A 6,998-nucleotide genomic window follows, 5' to 3' on the forward strand; every position below is an offset into this window, starting at 1 on the left:
TAAAAAAAAAAAAAAAAAAAAAAAAAAAAAAAAAAAAGAAAGGAAGAGAGAGAGAGAGAGAGAGAATAAAGAAAGGAATGGACACCTTGATTCTTGACACTGGTAAAACAATTATTGAGCAGTGATGTTGTCTACTGGTTTGGCTTTATTTCCAATTTTTTTACAAAAATATCACTAACTATAAAAAGACAAAAGTAATTTTAGAAAAAATGGGGTCTTAGGCGACCACCTTAGTAGCCTAATACCTTGAGTTGGTTCTGACATAGTATGATTTATTTCTAAAGACTGCATATGTACATTTTGCTTGCTCCAAAGAGTCGTACAAACTGAACTTATCTTGTAACTATGTTGAAATCGTCGTACTCTTCAAGTTATCAAAACTCATTCACTACCCGATAAGGAAAACATTTGAATATATACAGGTTTATAAATCCAGTGAGTATAGGAATTATTTATCACGTCTCGTTGTCTTGGGATTTATTCATTATTAGCTATAATCATGTTTGGTACGATAAATTGAATAATATTGTACATTAAATAAGAATTTGAATTTTAATAAAATTTGCTAATTGTCTTATCCAATTCACCAACTTTTATGAAAATAAGAAAATACTGTGTGTAGTAAATTTTTCGAGCTAGCCGTATATATTTTTTGCCAATTTTCTCTTCGGACATCAATGACATGTGAAACTGATAGAGCAAAGTCGACTTGCAACATAGATAATTGTCAATTGTTCACAATTTTTTATTTTATTTGCATGTTTTTGTGGGTTGATTTCTAATGAAACCACAATTATAAAACCATGCTTCTAGTAGTGATCTATCAAATATATATGGGTTAGTCACAATAAATTGATATCTATAAACTATCAAAATAAATTATTATAGAAAAAGTGGTCCCTTTCCTCCCCGTCGATGGTGAATAATAGGACATACTCGACATTATTATGAGATTGATAAATACAATTGAAAAAAATACAACGAAGTACAAATAAAGTTCCATATTAGTTAGATATATTATTAGTAATGGGTTTATAGTAGGGAATTGTGTCACTCTACTTCGCCTCCATATGGCAAATTTATAAATAATTTTATAAATAGGAATAACAGTAAGCTCCTGCTTGGTAGAAACTATAATCTAGATTTTATATAAGTCAAAGTCGGTATTTAATTTTAACCAATATTTATGGGATCCACAAATTTTCAATTTAATTTTTGTCAAAATCTACTAAATATCTGTTTTTAATCTTCACCAAATAGCGGTTAAATCTTACGAAATGGATGGATAATAATAATTAGTAGCTATGGATGGATTGGTTGTAATTAGTGTTTAACTAAACTTATAAATCATTTATAAATTTCTATACGAATTGAATCTTAATTCTTGACTAATTGTATTCGAATTTGACTCCAAACTTAGTCATGTAGATGCAATACATGAATGTTTAGTTGTAGCCAAACGAAGGCCACCCTCTGAGTTGGTTTATAATGGTCGAAGATTTACCGTGAATTTAAGGCTATAATGCCCATGTAAGGTGATAGGTTCTAACATGTATATAGAAGAGTTGATCCTTTAATATTGAAGCGCGTAACATTTCTGTACAAGAGAAAGATGGGCAATTAAATCATCGCTTGAGCAGCGTAAAGCTAATCGTGCAATACTTTGTTTTAAGAAGACGATGAGAAAGTACGAACAAATTCATAAATAAGCTAATCACTATATAATTTGTTAGATTTAATTTTCTCCCATTTCCTTCGCATCATGGTTGATTCTTGAGTGACCCTCGAAAAGTGGGCCCTAATAGAAAATATCTAACTACTAAGCATTCGAATTTCCAAGTAGTCCAAATAATTCCAACACTGTGAACCACTCAAGTTATGGTCAAATTTGATAGTCAGTCATCAAACTTTATTATCTTGTGAAATGATTGATAAAGTTTGCTTTTTCACTAGTTAATTTTTTTCAGTGGATGATTAGATGACTAACATTGAAGAATTCTATGATAATATTACGCCATAATATCATCTTCTAATCAAATAAAAAAAATTTATTCTATCGATTTTTATCAAATCTTCTACTTGTTCGAGTTGGATTTAGACCAAAGTTTTGAAATCCCCAAGCTCTGAATAAAAAATGGCAGAAAATGGAGATTCAACGAGGATTCATGATTATCCTCTATTTTTATATAGTACTTATATTTTCCCTCTTTTTATATCATTCCGATGAGATTGATCACATAAAATTTGACACATTTTCTCCTTCAATGAAGGTATAAATCAATGAATGAATTTTCAAGCAAAAGTACTATTTAAAATCTTCGAGGTATAATTTCGATTATGATGAGTAAGCTTCAATCATTAAGAGTTGAGAGTCAATATTTTGATTAAAAACTTAATAGTTAAATTAAAACAAAATGGTAACTTTTATTTTTAGTTTTTGATCAAACACAGCCAAGAGAAGACATTCCTGACCAACTTGTATTAATAATGAATGTCATCCTCAACTACAGCGCAATAAATAATGGAGAAAGGTTGCAAGTTTTGGATTAATCTCTTCACATCACTCCCTACTATTGGCAAAATGGCAAACCTCAATGACTACTTTAGAATAAAAAAGTACACTTTTTACATAAAATAATTGCAAAACCTGGCTCCACCAATAAGTTAATATGTGTTTTTCTTCTGTAGTTGCTGTGACACGGCTACAGCGTCTACTTTTTTTTGTTTAAGCTCAATTAAGCACAGAAAAATAGGTTTAGTTCTAAATTCTTAATTTCAACTAAAAGAAGCCTTTCACTACTGAAAGAAAACTCATAAATTAGTGGAAAAGAAGAACCATCAATATGAATGGGGGGTGTAAAGGATTCAACAATGCTATTTGTACATTAATATTTTAACATCATTCTTGACATTTCATTGTTTTCAAAATAAGTGTTGGTGGGGGAAGTGTTCTTTATTTTCAAACTGTCCAATGTGATGTCGCCACGTGGCACAATATAAAAAATAATGTCAAATTCAATGTACAAGTAGCATGATTTTAAAGGATTTGATTTTGGCTTTTGCTTTCACGAGGAGCAAAGTGCATTTTATTTAGGCCCTGTTTAGTATCCATTTTTTTCAAAATACATTTTTCTTTCTCTTCTTTTTAATCACACGTTCTTTATTAAAATAATTTTACACGTAAATTAAAAAAAATTTCTTATTTTTTAACCACACATTTTTCATCAATTTATTATTTAAAAATACATTTTTATATAAAAATGTTTACCAAACACCCTCTTAATTTTGAAATCCAATCATGAGTCGGATTAAAGGTCAAGTTACTTTTAAACACAATTAAACATGTCTGATATATGTTGTATTAGTTTTGTTTTAATCTCCATTTTTTAATACCAAAACAAGTGAAATTTTCTTGCTTTGTATTATATTGTGTAAAATTCAATATCAAATTTATTGGATAACTAGTTAGAAATTATAAACAGAATTGTTAAGATTTTTCATGCACTGTACTTTGAAATTGTATTATCAATTGATTCAAACATTCTAAAATCCCCACAAGAGCCATCTATTTCCACATTTCCAACCACTTTTGACTATATTTTCCCACAGAAAGTAAGATATTTATTTAAATATTTAAGTCCTATTGGAGTCCAGTTAATAAGATGTTATTATCAAGTCATTTCCTTGATTTTAAAGCTCAGAGTCTCTCTTAGTACCGTCTTATCAACATTTGAAGATAGGCATGAATTTCTCAAATACTTAGCCACCATTCACTAGTAATTTTTCACCTCAAAAAATTAATTTTTTGACCGTTATTTCATTATTGTAGAAGTCATTTTTTACTTCTCCATTTACAGGTGGAACCCTATTTTTCTCTCTAACGATAAAAAAATCAATTTTCATAATCACTACTAAACATGCCCTTATTCAGCCCACGTTTGGTAATGATTTTTCACCCAAAAAAATTATTGTTTTGACTGTTATTTCAGTATTTCAACCATTATTTTTTACTTTTTCACTCATAGGTGGCCTCCACTTTTCTCTCTAATGGTCAAGAAATCAGTTCTCATAATTACTACCGAACATGCCTTAATCTCTACTATCTTTTAAACATATTTAAGGTCCGTTTGCTAGGGTTTATGCTTTTTACAGAGGAACTATACGAGAAAATTACATTACTTTTAGAAAATTATCCATGTATGTTTAGAAATAATTTCTTAGTTATAGAAGTAGCTTTTGACTTTCTAAAAGTACGACCATATGGACCCTCCACTACTGGACAAATTTCAAAAAATTAATAAAGCGAAATAGTTATATGTTATCGTGTTCTATCACATGCTATTAAAAATGCCCTAAGGGCAAAGATTGCATGGACGAAACCATTATGGAGGCTTAATTGCCCTCATTTAATTTTGGTTCGATTCAACTAAAAAGTTAGACAAAAATTTAAGTCAAGATCAAAAATTTATTTTAAAATTTGATTATGATCACATATTTCATGGAATCCACAACTTTTCAACTATGTACTATGTCAACTTTTATCAAAATATAGTAGACATCTTATATTTATGAAAACCAAACTAGGGTTTAGATTTTTCTAAGGTTGTAATGCATATGGAAGTCCCATCCGACATGCAATTGATTAGGCTTCACAGAATAAACTATCTGATTATAAGAATTATTTATCTTCATTTTTAATATCTATTTGTTGTTTCGGGTCACGTTTAAATGCAGTAGGATTGAAATTTGACCTGTTTTTCCCTTATCTAAATAAGTTGATAAGTTTACTAATGTTTAAGTTGTCCCAAGTTCAGCAGATTTCACAATTAAGGGCCCGTTTGGTAGGAATTTTGAGAATTAATTTTTTAACCGTTAGAAGAAAAGTGGGGTCCATATGTGAGAGAAGAAGTCAAAAATTACGGCTTGAATAGTAAAATAACGGTCAAAAAATCAATTTTTTGGGGCAAAAAATTCCTACCAAACGGGGCCTAAAAGTCGTAAACCCAAATTTTGAAGAAGTTGCATGACTGAGAAACTTATTTTGTGGTTAAAAGATAACGCGGATGGAAGCGAATGAGAATCGAAGGACGCTAAGTTACAAATCATTGATTTTTCTATATACTCGGATAAAAATTGTAGAATAGAACCAAAAGGAAGTTCGGTTTCCATTCTCAAAACTGTAAAAAACAAAAATTCAGGTCAGAGTGTAAGCTAATGATGCTTTCGGCTACCAGACTTTGGCCATCTAGGGTATCTCTTAATTATACCAAGGCTCCGTTTAGTAGCCATTTTCTTCAAAATGCATTTTTCTCTCTTTTCTTATCAACCACACATGCATTATTAAAATAATATTATACGTAAATCAATTTTTTTTTAAAATTTTTCAATCACACATTTCACATCAATTTACTATTCTAAAATGCATTTTTACATAAAAATACCTATCTAACACCCCCTAATTATAATAAAAACGAAACCTAAACCTTATGGTTGGACCAATTAATACATATCGCAAAGCATAGACTAGTTGTCAATTTGATTGAAAGTATGCCTACGTTCTTCAATTCTTAAAAGTAGCACCTATAAAGTAAACAAACAGAACCTATGAGGCTATGACTATACAAATAAACAAGCATAGAAGTAAAACTTAAACAATCACTTCAAGATCTCGATTGAGAGTGTTAGGGCAAAAGTCACGATATTTAATTGATCAAATGAGCTGGTCTTTGCTTGCCATGCCCTCAGAAGATTGGCATTCTGTCAAGAACTTCTGTCTTGATTCGTTATTTGAACTATTGAGGTAAGCCAAGTTTAGTGAGAGAGTAGCAAGCTGATCAAATAAATAAACGGAGCACGAATCAAGTTCTTAGGTACTTGATCTTAAACAAAATGAAAATCAATGACAACGCGTTTCATTATAAAGTAAAAATGAGATGCCATAAATAGCATTACGTAGCTTGCACATATGATGAGGAAATTGTTTGGCATCAAACCTCGATGATTGTGTGTGTGTGTGTGTGTATCCTCTCATAGAGAATCTTGAAGAAAGACATTATTGACATCAAATTGATAGCAGCCCAATGGAATTTTACAGCTAGTATGAGGATTAGGCGGATAGTTGTTGTCTTCACTATGGAGTTGAACGTGGCATGTAAGTCAATTCTTATGATTATTTGGCGTTTTTCTACTTCTCAAAATGTACGACCAAATTGTAATATAATCATTATTTCAATTAACTGAACGCCTAAAATAACTTATGATTATTTGACAATAAGAGTCGGGCTTTAAAATAATCCCAAAAGAAGCATTAAGCCAAAAATGCTCTATAAAAATAAGTCGAAGATGTTAGGTTAAAAAAAAGAAGTTAATGTACACTGTACACAACGTATGCAATCTTAATTTAAAAGTGACAAAGCATGTCACTTTCGATAAATAACCCCGTTCATATCTAACACAACAAAAACTAGAAGTAAAAGCTAAATATCTTTTAAGTGTTTCTTATAAGTTATAAGCATTGTTTGGTGCCCATTGTTTTAAAACTCCTTTTATTACATGATTATTCTCAAGAATTTGTCTTGTGGTCCATAATGGAATGTATTGAATGGTGTACACTCCACTTATATGGGTGTGAGATCCATGTAAAAGAAATGATATTTTATTCGAGTGGGTCCCTCGCCCATGTGAGTGGGGTGTACACCATTAGGTACACCCCGATGTACCACTAGCAAAATCGTTATTCTCAATTATACATTCAACACATAAAATATTCTACACGTAAATTCAAAATTTTTCCTACTTTTTAACCATATATTCTTTTAGATATACTATTCAAAACATTTATTTTTATTTATTTATTATTATTATTATTATTTTTTGGAAATAATGGACACTAAACAAGGGTTGTATGTTTAGCCAAAGATGTTTTGTTAAAAAAATCAAATTAATGACGTGTGACTTTTAATTAAAAAGTGATACATCGTGTAACATTCTAACGTAGA

The sequence above is a fragment of the Olea europaea genome, chromosome 13 (genome assembly GCF_002742605.1).
Source record: "Olea europaea var. sylvestris chromosome 13, O_europaea_v1, whole genome shotgun sequence".
NCBI classification, from domain to species: Eukaryota; Viridiplantae; Streptophyta; class Magnoliopsida; order Lamiales; family Oleaceae; genus Olea; species Olea europaea.